Raw genomic sequence first — 12952 nt, forward strand, 5'->3', positions numbered from 1 at the left:
AACATAATGCAGGGGAGTGTCTGAGGTGAGTTACTGCATTCAAAAGTATTTTACTGAGGTGAAGGGTCACAATTTGGTTAGGTCCCAAATGGCTACCGTGAATGATTCTGGCAGTTCCTAACTGAAGTGTTAGGTAATATAACGAAATTTCAAAGCAAAGAAAAACACATATACTTTGTGCCATTGTAAAAGAAGTAAAATCTTGACAACTAGGTTTCAACCTAACAATTACAATGCAATTACACGGTCCATTAGTCAAGCAAAAGTCCTGGTCAGGTAACATTGCATGAAACATGGTGGACTGGTTTCCTCTGATAGTTTCTCTTTACTGCACACCATCACAGGGTTGTGGAGATTGTGTTTATTTCACTGAGGGAAGCAAAGCTGTTACTAGAATAACAACAGACAAAAAAAAAAAAAAAAAAAAAAAAAAAAAATCTAAATTCAGGGTGAAGAGCCCAACATGGTCTGAGCTGAGTATTGTTTGCAAGTGATGCACAAGAAACAGGTTTGGCCACATTTTGCCCAAGAACAAACAATTTAATAAAACAGCATTATTGTTGAGTAGTTTTTCATTTATCAAAGGAAAACATCTTTTCTCTTTCTGCATGTATGATTGTAACCTATTTTCAAAGGAAGAATGGCACAATTGCCAGTTTGATATTAGTAACTGAGCACTTTGCCTGCACAATTCAGGGTCCATCTTTTGTGTAGGTCTAGCCAAGGTGTTATTGAAGAAAACAGTATTTCAATGTGGCATTCTTGAAAGGTTTGAGCCTGCTTGATCCAGCTAGCTGAAAGGTTAGACTCCATGCTGATCATGACAACTGAGCACCACTAAAGTCAATATGATAATTTACATTAGTTAGGCTTATGGAACCCTGAGCCATATAATTTCCCAAAGGAAATCTCACTATTTAGCTATCAGAGTTTTGTTATATTGTGGCAATTTTTCTGCTCACAAATGTTTATTATTATGGTAACAGTAACATATTGAAGCAAAAGCCCCAAATATCCTGCTTTTTAGAAAACCAACCTTAGTGCTACCCAAACATTTTCAGAGGCTGGGGAGAGGAGAAAAGGTCTGCAAAGCTACAGCAGGGGTTGTGATCCAGCAGGAGAGTAGGTGGGGAAACTTGCTTGGCTGCTGACTGCTAGACAAAGCTTTTATACAAGTAGCATCAGGACTGGGTAGCCTGACCAAGAACTCTGACCCAAAAGGAAGTAGGATTTCTGCAAGTAAGAGAAACAGATCTCAGATTTACCCACCCTCATTTCTCCTAGTGGCCTCAGCAGGGCAAAATGACAGACCAAGGCAAGGAACATACAAAATCATCTCCAAAATTGTATTTTGCGTTTCAACAGTAGTTTCTGGGAAGCTCTGCCCGACATAGTACAAGCCTTTTTTGTATTCAAATACAAATACTTAAGGATTTTACTTTGTTTTTCCTAGACATTACTCTTTGACATATGTAGGGCACCATGCCATGTGTGTCATATCTTTCCTGCACATGATCTATATGTCTATAAAATTTCCATGATGGTCACAGGAAGGGATAGTAATCCAGTGAAATCCAGTTAAAGCTGGATTGGAAAAATCTTTCCAGATTAAATACGCCTTCATTCCTGAAAATTTTTTTATTTATGCGGTAGAGTTATCACAGAAAACATTTATTAATGCAACCATTCCTATTTATTGAAACTCTTGTGGAAAGTTTTTGTTCACCAGACTTTGCAAAAACAATTCTTCTCTGGTTGTTTCTTATGCTGTAATTAAAATGATCTATTTACTTCTTCATAACAATTTCTTACTAAGAGTGCTTTCCTCTGTTGTTTGCAGACCCCAAGATACCTGAATGTTTAAGCACTTATCTCTCTGACTTTTGCCTTGTCTCACGTAAATGTCTGCCAGGAAGGAACTGGACTGTCAGCTTCATCCCCTCAAAAAGCCTTCCAGTGCCATGAGCTGAAGGCAGGTTCCAATTGTTAAGTCATTCTGGCCCAAGCTGAATTTAAAGGCAGGCTCCTGTAGCTAACGGAAGTTGCTGGAGGCAACTTCTCACCAAAAGGCATTAAAATCATATGTCTCATAATTATTCTTTTGACTCAATTACCCATTTACTCTTTAATTTTATATCCAGTGGAACCTGAGGGCAGCAAATGCTGCATAAGGGGAACAAATCCTGTATAATAGTTCTTGTTTTGGTACATTCACTTAGTGGTGATTTATTAAGGGCTGCTGAATAAGCCTGATTAAAATGCATAAACAGTTCTGAACAGTAAACAACCATGTCTAAGGATGAAAAAATGGGACCCACATGCTGTGCATGGAAATTGCCCTTAACAACATGGCCTATTGTTGAACAGATAGGAAGCCAAAGGTTGCTTGTAATCAAATTTGAAGTTTCCCATCACTTATAAAAGCAACACTTCCTTGTGTAAACGTTTCAATTTGTTGTTGTTGAAAACTGCTTCCTGACTTAATCTCTAAAGGAACACACAAATTCTTTGATTGTCATGTAGAAGGCAATTTTAGATAAAGTAACTTTTAGATTTAGACTAAGTAAAATAAATACTTTTTGCCTGAGCGTTCCTGCAGCAGTAAAATCTGCACAGTTTTCTGGGATTAATTAGAAAGAAAGGACTCGTTGCATCATTTTAATCTCTCCTGAAAATTTCCTGTGTTCTTTCCATTTAAATAATACCTAATAGGAAAGACACAGTACACAGTACAAACCCTCCTAACTTTGTACAGAAGTGAGAAGCTCTGTGCAGATTTTTTATTTTTCCCTTGATTAACAGGGTTAATTAATTACAGAAACTTTCATATTAAATATCTGATCTAATCTAACCTAAATAAAGTTGTCTTTCCATTGTCAGGGGCTTTGAACTATGCCTGGAGCAAACAGAGGTACCTTTTAAAAAATAAAAGTTGCTTTCAATTACTTTGACAAATACAGCTTTAGAGCAAGGAAATCCAAGCCCTATCTGAACTATAAATGCTATTACATTTCCCTCTGGAGGCAACAAGATCTTTGTCAGAGGCTGCCAGAGAGCCTAGATTTCACCCACTGCATTTGAGGTCTTTGAACAAAATGGTGTCTTCCTAACATTGTTAAATCTTTTTTTTTTTTTTTTTTTTTTTTTTTTTTTTTTTTTTTTCCTTTTTCCTTCTGGAACAAATAGGAGCAAATTACATTTAACTATGTCCTCATGTTTAAAACATGATTCTCTATTATCTGTTGCCTTTGGAAGGTCCTAGAGACTTAAAGGTCCCTAACAACTGGAGAAGGTCAAGAAAGGCAAATACTGCAACCATCCCCCAAAAGGACAGTCTGGGAAACTACAAGACCTAATGGGACCGTGTGAGATTCAGCAAGGGAAAAGTTGAAGTGCTGCCCCCAAGATTGAGGCACGCCTGCAGCAGCCCAGGCTGGGGAACAGCTTGGCAGGAATGGCCCATCCTGGGGGCCCAGTAGGCAACTGTGTTCCATACTGGAACAGCCAGGACAGCCAGGCTGCCTCAGGTGTGAACAGGGCTGTGGGAAGGGATTTGTTCCCCATTCCTCCATGATTGTTAGGCTACATCTAGGTGCCACATTTGGTTTTGAGCACACCAATGCAGGAAAGAGATCGGTAAACTGGAGTGAGTTCAGCATTGTCCCAAAGCTGACCGGGATCTGAAGCACTTGCCCGGTGAGAAACTGGAGGGACTGGGCTTGTTCAGTTTGAAAGAGACACAGCCTCAGGGGGGCAACCAACAGCCCCCCAGTACCTCTGGGGAGGTTAGCAGGAAGATACAGTCAGGCTCTTCACAGCAAAGTATGGAGAGAGAACAGAAGGCAACAGGCATAAATTGAAACAAGGAATTCAGACTGGGTAGAAAGAAAAAAAATTCCCATGAGGACAATCGGGCAGTGGTAGAAACTTCCTAGAGAGGCTGTGCAGTCTCTATCCCCAGAGATTTTTAAGACCTAACTGGATAAAACCTTGTGCAATCTGGTCTTAACTCAGAAGTGACCCTGCTATGAAAGGAGATTAGACTATTGACTATTGGACTGTCCTGAGGTCTTTCCATCCTGAATTATGCAATTAATTTATTCTAATATTCAAGAACAAAGTTCCTGATGACAGGTCCGTGTAAACAGTGCTGCAACATCAAATCAATTTTTAATCATGTTATAATTGTGAGTATTCCATATAAGGAGTAGACTTTACAGTATTTCTCTTTTCTCAAGAGAAAGCTCCCTGAACTGAGAGAAGGTGGTGAAGAAATAATATTTCTAGATCTTTTTGTACAACTTTTATTTATGGGTCCTTGTACTGTGATAAGACAAGGATCCGTGAAACCTCAAGTTCTGGTGTATTTGGGCATCTTCTAGATAAAAAATATTAATTCATATTTTTGCAGATAGCCCTTTTTAAACCAAAATACTGGGTATTTGTTTTGTTTTGTTTTGTTTTATTTTGTGTCTCACGTGCCATGTCACTTCAGATGAGCACAGTGAGGACTAGGAGGTCTGTGAGGCAGGAGAAAAGGCATAAAGAAAAGCCCTCCTCTGTGACCTGGGGAAGATTCCTCACATTCTGCTGTGGGATTACTCTAGGCTTAGCATTAGCTGTCCTGAGGCTGACGAGCTGTACACCTGGCTAAAGCATAAAAATGGGTATCATCTTGTAACTGAATGTCTTTTGGCTAAAGGAGACCCTAACTACTGGATTTAATCTAGTTTTCCATCCATTATACACACCTGGACTCTGCTGAACAAAAAAGACACTTACACAAATTCTGGTGAAACAAATCCTACATGTGTGCTCCAGTGAAGGCTTAGGTCTGTAACAGAAACTGGGGTGCCGACCTCTCCCTTGGGGTGACAGAATTCCATAGTCTGGGAGAAGTCAAAGCCCATGAGGTGTTTAACTCATGCAAATACATGTTTTGTAGTTACCCAGAAGCTGCTGAGAAATTTGTTTGGGACAATGCCATACACACAGGGGTATATAATCATGCTTCAAAGGTTATGTCTGGTAAGGATCTGGCTGAAACTGTATGATTAAAACTTCCAAGGGTTTCTGCTAGAGCTAATAATAGCAAAAACCAGTATAGTCAGTAGGTGGGTACTTGTATCTTTGGAAATTAACTACTTTATAAGCCGTGTGAACCAGCATTTCTATTTTTGTCCTAACCATAGGGTTACACAGGCTTTATGAAGACAAATATAAAAACAAAAGCTCTGTCTGACCTCTGTTATGGGTCTTGCCGAATTTGGAAATTTCACTTAGAAAATTCATAAATCAAAATTAGTGAAAAGGTCATTATCCTTTTTAGGAATACTTTTCAAATAAGAATAGTGTTTATTTTCTTGGTATACTGATGTCTTTTTTCTGACATGGGCCCTTATTTCAATCACTAAAGATTAAGATTACGCCTTAAATATTTTAAGAGTGATGAGATTCAGAGTGTCATGAGGTGCAAAGCTGTAAGCATAAATTATGCTATGGTGAAAATACAGGACTGTACATAAAAAATCCTTTTTTTCTTTTTTTTTTATTCCTTGCAGGCTGCCAAGGAAAGAATTGCCTTTTCTGCAGATTAGAAGCTCTTTATATATGAGATACAATGTGTTACTACCTGTGCTCTGTGTCTTTTGCATTCTTTGACTGTCTGCTTTTGAAGGTGAAGTTAATGTATCAAACTGAAGCTGTTCATTTACATTTTGGTCTCCAAGAAAACAAATAAGCAAGCAAAGAAGATAGTTCCTTTCCCAAATTTTTACAGGCATCAAGTATTGTATTTGAGTTTCTGTTATTACTCTAAAAACCTTTTGTCTAATTTTTTTTACAGAAATGTAAGAATAAATTTTGGCAATAAATATGGTCTAAGATTCATTACTTTAAAATATCTATATTTCAAAGATTCATTTTCTTTCTTTTCACTAGAGTTCAAGCTTATAATTTTCTCTGCTTTGCATGAGTGTGCATTTTTTAGAGTGTTTATATATTACTGGGGGAAGTTCTAAACCTAATTCTCATTACTATTCTTATGACATCCCTAAATTTATATCCATTTAATACAGTTCTCTTATTTCATTTAGGGAACCATTTTTCCCCAGTGTAAGATGCCACCATCAATATCACGTTTAATGATGGTACTTATCAATCTTTTATGTGATGCTAAATCAAAAAGCCTCTTCATAGTCTCCTACTTCATACCTGTCAGTTTTCATTGTCTTTCCCATGAAGAAGTTAATCGTGTTAGTTAAACACAATTTTCTTTTATATCCATGCTGACTAGTGTGTATCTGTTAATGTGTTTGCCAGTTATCTTCCCAAATAATTACTGAAACAATTTTTGTGGTTTCCTGGAGTTTTCTTTAATAAAGCAAATTACACATAGGTAACACATATTTGAGAGATCAATTAACTGGAATTCTGGGCCAACAGGAAGAAATTATTTAGGAAACAGACTAATGTTACAAAGAAATGTAGTTGCTAGGGAAAGGCACTCTAGCATCATTACCATGTGTTATTTTACCTATCACTGTTGGTCATTCTGTCAGTCTTATGTACATAAACTTTGATTCTGCATTAACCACCTATAAGAACATTACTGCACTGAGTAAGCTCTATTTAAGCCCTTTTTTCAACTCATTGAAATAGAAGTCAAAAGGATGTGATCAATTACTCAATTAAGTTAGATTGTAATCTAGCCAGGTATTTGCATAGCACCTACTCTTTTGTATACAATTACTTCTCTTCTTTCTTTGCCACACACTCATGTTATTTAAATGTCTTAGTTTATACTCTGAAGAAGAAAATAACATCTTAATGGTACCATGAGAGAGTCATTACAGCTAGTCAAACACTTACTGACAAAATGGTTTTAGTTGTAAAATACTTTCTTAATTATTTTTACCTAAAAGTTCTTTAACAAAACTGAAAACTTGTGTTATGTTACTATTGTCACTTGATTTGATGTTAAAATACCAAGTTTCACACTAGTCAGTGTGAAACAGTAAAATCATCTACACATTCTAGGGGAAACACTTGCCTGAAATTTCCCTGTGGAGGAACTGATAATATCCCAAGCTGGGAATACAATTTCCAAAGGTCAGAAGTGATTATGAAATAGGTCACTTTCAGGATTTATGACTGTGTGGTTTTCTGACTGTCCTCATGCCATCTTTAATGGGAGGCCATTTTATTCTCAAGCTGCTTGAAATATAGTATTGCCAATCACTGCTACAGGATCTTTGTCATTTACAGGCTTTTCTTTCACACTTATCAGCTTATCAGTATGGAGGTTTTTATTATCTTGTCCAACTTAAAAGATATTATGCTGTTTTGATTCAAAGTCCAGTTACGCCTCTGATTTTTTCCTAGATATCAAACCCATAGCTGTGTTTTAGTATAGGAACTCATCTTGAACATGCATTTGTAATATCCCAGCATCATTTGCCCTTAATAGACTTTAGCCCAGTCTTTGCACCTCATGCACTAATTTCTTCTCTTCAAATGTCATGTAATCATCCTTTTCTTTGTTCTCAACTAAACCTACCTTCATTATTATTTTTGCCATTTCATACCACACTAGACTATCTACTGCTCTTATATAATTAAATGACACCATACAAATTTTTGAGATTCTGTTGAATTTCGTGTATGATTGGTGCTACACATGTATCATAGGTGCTACACATCTGGTTTATTTTTTACAAAATTAACACTGGAAAGCATCAATTTATTTTATACCTCTTCTGGTTGTCCTATTAGTTATCCTAAGTACTGTTATATTAGTCTTACTATACTCTATTACTTTTATATTTCTGGTGTTACTATAATTGGGAGGTCTAGAGATTGGTTAGTCATGGTCCATTGTACAAAGAGCTGTACATGCAGACATAAAGTCAGTATGAGTTATATTTAGCCACAGATACATTATAACTACTCATTGAGAGTGCTTAGAATCCTCAATTTCACAGAATCACAGAATGGGTAAAATTGGAAGGGACCACAGTGGATTATTAATCCAACCTCCCTGCTCAAGCAGGGTCATCCTGGACACATTGCACAGAATGGTATCCAGGAAGTATCTTGAATATCTGCAGAGAGACTCCACAACCACTCTGGGTAATATGTTCTAGGGCTCAGCCACCTGCACAGTAAAGAAGTTCTTCCTCATGTTGCCTCTTGTCCTATTGCTTGGCACCACCAAGAAGAGCCTGGAAACATCCTCGACACCCTCCCTTCCCTTCAGATCCTGATAGACATTGACAAAGTCCCCTCTCAATCACTTCTCAAGACTGAGCAGGCACAGCTCCCTCAGCCTTTCCTCATAGGAGAGATGTTCCATTCCCCTGATCATCTCTCTCACCCCCTGTGGGACCCACTCCAGGAGTTCCATGTCTCTCTTGCATTGAGGAGACCAGAACTGGACACAGCACTCCAGATGTGCCTCAGCAGGGCTGAGTGGAGGGGCGGGATCACCTCCCTGGAGCTGCTGGCAGTGCTCTTCCCAATGCAGCCCAGGATACTATTGGCCTTCTCTCTGTCCCCTGTTGTTGGAACTCAAAATGTCCCTCAGACATTGGTCAGAAGCATTTGAGACCCTGGCAGGCAGCTGGAAACAGCTGTGATTTTGAGTTTGAGCCATGGAATGAGTTACCAACTTGGAAGGTGGAACAAGCAGTCACAAAGGGTTAGATGTTATAGTAGAAGTAGTTATAAAATAGAGGGGAAAATTTTTTAGTGTTGTACAGAGGGGTTTTAGCACCTGTACAGGGGGGTTTTTACTTTGTACATGGGGGTCAGAAGTTCTAAGATGGAGGAAAGTGGGCTGATCCTGTTCTTCCTCCTTCTTCTTCCTTGCCTCCATGTTCTTGGTGATGCTGGCACTTATGGATTGGTTTAGAGTAGAAAAGCACCTTTTAATATAGGTAGTAGGTATTGGGGAAAAACTGTAAACATGGAACATGCAGTATATCATATAAAAGACAGCAGCAGCCCTGGGCAGGAGGAGAGAAGAAGAAGACAGCAGACGAAGATGTCAGGGTGTGTGTGTGTCTCTGCCTGGGCTGCTGATCAAACAGCTGCAGCCCAAGAAGACAATCTTTTAGATAACTCGCAATAAACTGCCTTGAGAATGAACAACAAAAGGCTGCGGATTTTTTTTTTTGGAAGCACGAATTAGAGGAGAGACTTTACCACCACACGAGACCCCAGACCAAGCCCGGGGTTCTCACACCCTGTTAGTAAGCCCTCCCCTCCACTTAGTAAAAGCCCACATTATCCTTTGTTTTCCTTTTGTTATTGGTGTATTTGAAAAAACTCTTCTTGTCCTTGACATCTTTGGCCAGATTTAATTCCAGGTGGGCCTTGGCCTTACCCATCTTATTTCTACATTTCTACTTACTTTTAGGTAAGTCTGAAGAAAATTTTTCAAGTTGAGCAGTTATATCAGATAGAGCTATTTTTTTAGCTTCTCCCACTCTGCCAAGGACTTGGCCCCAGCACCTGGGCATGAAGTTCTGGCAAACACAACAGAGCCCAAAGTAAAGATCCCACTTATTTCAATAAATTATTTCAGCTAAGATTCAAATACTACCCTGAAAAATGTTGAAAGATAATATTACACCCGGCCTCTGCCTGTTTAAGAATGTAAACAAATCCATACAGGACATATTAAAATTGTCAATGACCTAAAGAGTAGGTTTTTATGCTGCTCTTTAGCTAACAAGCTTTCAAGCAGTATACATTTACTATTAAAAAGAATGACTTTTACTGGACTCCATTCAATTAACTGCTGACTTAATTCTTCCTCTGCATTGTAATTAAGACCAACAGCAGCTGGAAGAATGGCTTCTGCATTTGTTTGTTTGTTTTGCTTGTGAGAGAACAAAGTGAAATTACAGATTATTGATGTGATAGCTTCAGGAGCCTTCCTGTTTGCAGTGTCTTGACTGTGTCTCAGATTAAATAAATTTGGAGGCCAAAGGCCAAAGTCCTAGGCCGCAATCAGACATTCACTGCAGAAATGACACTGTTTAAATGCCTCTGCTCCTTCAAAACCCCAACTCTGTATCCTCAAAGCAGAGATGCCAAAATCGATTGTGTAACTGGCTCTGCAACTTCCTGAATCTAAATAAGATCAGTTTAATTATCTCTGAAAAGCTGTTAAAATAAACTCAGTGACTTTGTAATTAAGACAGTATAAGTCTTCACATGACTCATTTTGAACATGCTGTTGTTAGGGGCGATGGTGGAATTGCTGTTAGCTGGTTTCGTGCATTGTCCTTTGGCCCTGCCACTTGTTAAAGCTACTGAAAACGTGTAGGTGGCTGCTATCTTCAAAAAATCACTATTTTCACTGCATGCTCACTGGTCATTTCAGATGATCAGTGATTCCTTTCCTTTTCTACATTTCCATTTAGCTTTTAGATTGCCTTCAAATGAGGTGCAGATTTTTTCATTGGCCTCTTAATCTCCTCCTGTAATCACTTTCAAAATTATATTCACTATTTTGCTTAAGACTAAACAGATGAAACTTTTGTGGGCTGGGGCTAGGAAACGCCCAGAAATGTAAATTTGTGGGTCAAGAAACCTTGACCCATCTCTATGCCAACATAGAGATGGCGTAGTAACCAAAAAGTAACCAAACTGTGACCATGGAGATTTGGGGACTTAGCTTTGTAATGGCTGACAAACAAGCAGGACACAAGCTTTTCTATGCTAGGCTGTAGTAGTGAATAAATCCCACCTAATGCTCCAGGCAGGGCTCATTGACCAAGAATTAACTGTGCACTTATTTGTCAGCAAGTGTACAGCATTCCTGAACTAGAACAGTGACCCAAATCCATTCTGGTGATTCTGAAGGGATATGATATTTCCTTAACAGACTGTTTTGTATTTATTTTACATCATATGCACTGATGGCACCAAATTGACTTACATGCTAGCTCTTTCTGAAGTAGAAAAAATAAATAGGTACTAACAAAACTTGTTTTGCTCATAACCAAAATATACAGATGTCATGCATACTACTTTTCTGTTTCTGTTTAATTAACAAATTCTTGCTGTATGTTTCTCCACTGATTTCATCGTGTAATGTATATCAACATAAGGAAATAGTAGGAGTACTCACCTAAATGCCATTTATTTGTGAACAACAATATCCCTACTTCAGATTTCACACATGGCCAAACACAAAGCTGTAGTTATTTTAATGTCTGTTGCTCTTTCTTAGAGCAACAGAGAATGTGAGAAATGGCTAGGATGATAAATAGCTTCTCCTGATGTAAAGATACTTTATTGTGAAATATTAAAAGGAATCTTTGACAGAAAAATTATCTACACATTTTTTCCTGTTTGCCTGAAAACATAAATCCCTTTGGATTTGGTGTAAAGGGAGTCCCTTTGGTCTCCAAACCTGTTGTTCCTGTGTTTATGGGAAGTGTGGAAATTTTGTAAAGTATACCAAAGGTTGCCACCCAGACAGCTGGCCACTGCTGCCCAAGGCAATGAGTATCAATTTTCAAAAAATGAGAATGTATTAAAAATCAGAATTTGGGGTTTCATGTCTGAGTCTTAAATATAAAAGAAAACCCATTTAAAATATGGTTGAAACACAGCCTATGTCGTTGTGCTCAGAGACTGAATAGTGCAAAAGCCCTAATGCTCTATTGATGATACAGGGACATATTTATACTGCATGCAAAGCCATAGTGAACTGTGCTATCAGCTGCTAACAGCACACAGCATATTTGCCAAAGATGTTTTCACTTTGTGGAGAGAGGTGCAAAGACTCCAGCCCAAGAACTGCAAATTTGTTTCATTAGTGGCAGAAGAGAGAGCAGTTCCTTATTCTTATCTTGGTTAGGGTCAGACTTTTGACAACCTTCTGCAGCTTTTGTAACTCCTTACTCCTTCAGTAAACCAGTTAAAATGTAGGAGAAAATAAGCATTATTCAAGGTAGGTAAACAAAGCAGAACCTGGCCCTCTGTCAGTAAATGATTTGTGAAAAGGTCTTTTAAAGATGTACTGTGAATGACTGTTTGCTTGCCTTGAGGCAGCAAAGAAAGACAACCTCCAAATCCCACTGTAGCGTTTGGCAAGTGTAATCCTAGCCAGTGTATTTCAAGTAGCCAGCTGATTTCAAATACACTGTCCTAAGTGAAATGCGAATTTTAAGGAAGGAGAGTTAAAAGATGCTGGCAAATGAATCTCTGCTACAAAGGCTGAAATGGGGGATTACAAATGAGTGATCCCTTTAGTTAGTCTGCTAAATTGGTGTGCAGGCCTGGAAAAAGGGAACAATGAGCACCTCCTGACACCAGGCTGTTTGTCTGGTGAGTATCCCTCAGTGCAAATGTTGGTACTGTGTGAGTATTTTTTGTGTTTCTATAAAGTCCTAATGAGCTCCTTGGGTGAGAGTGAAACCCTTTGCTTTTTCACACTGTGCTCAAGACCCTTAAACTTCACGGGGTCAAGCCTAAAGAAAGGGTAATGGACCATGAGGTCCAGCTTAATAGACCCGATATTAACACAGCAGCAAGAATGTCATCAAATGCAAAGTTTAGGGCAGGCGGTGAATGAAGTATTTGTTACACTTAAATAATATACAAAGATTATAACAGAGTAGTAGCACTACATCAATGTCATCATGCGGGACTTTGAAAATCCCCCATGTATGAAATAACTTTGCAATGCATCCTTGTATAATAAAAATCACAATTTACCTACAGGTCCTAAGATATTAATTACATTAATGTGTGTTAAATGTCATATCTAGCAAATAATATTTATCTCATTAATCTTTGACCTTGAAAAACCTACGTGTAAGAAAACCTCTCTAATTCTATTAGATCACAGTAAGAGAATATTTGCATATGAGAAGCGAAGAGTTTATTCATTCAGTGGCTGAGATTCCAGTACTGACAGATCAACAATTTTATC

The sequence above is a fragment of the Lonchura striata genome, chromosome 5, assembly GCF_046129695.1.
Source record: "Lonchura striata isolate bLonStr1 chromosome 5, bLonStr1.mat, whole genome shotgun sequence".
Classification (NCBI taxonomy): Eukaryota; Metazoa; Chordata; class Aves; order Passeriformes; family Estrildidae; genus Lonchura; species Lonchura striata.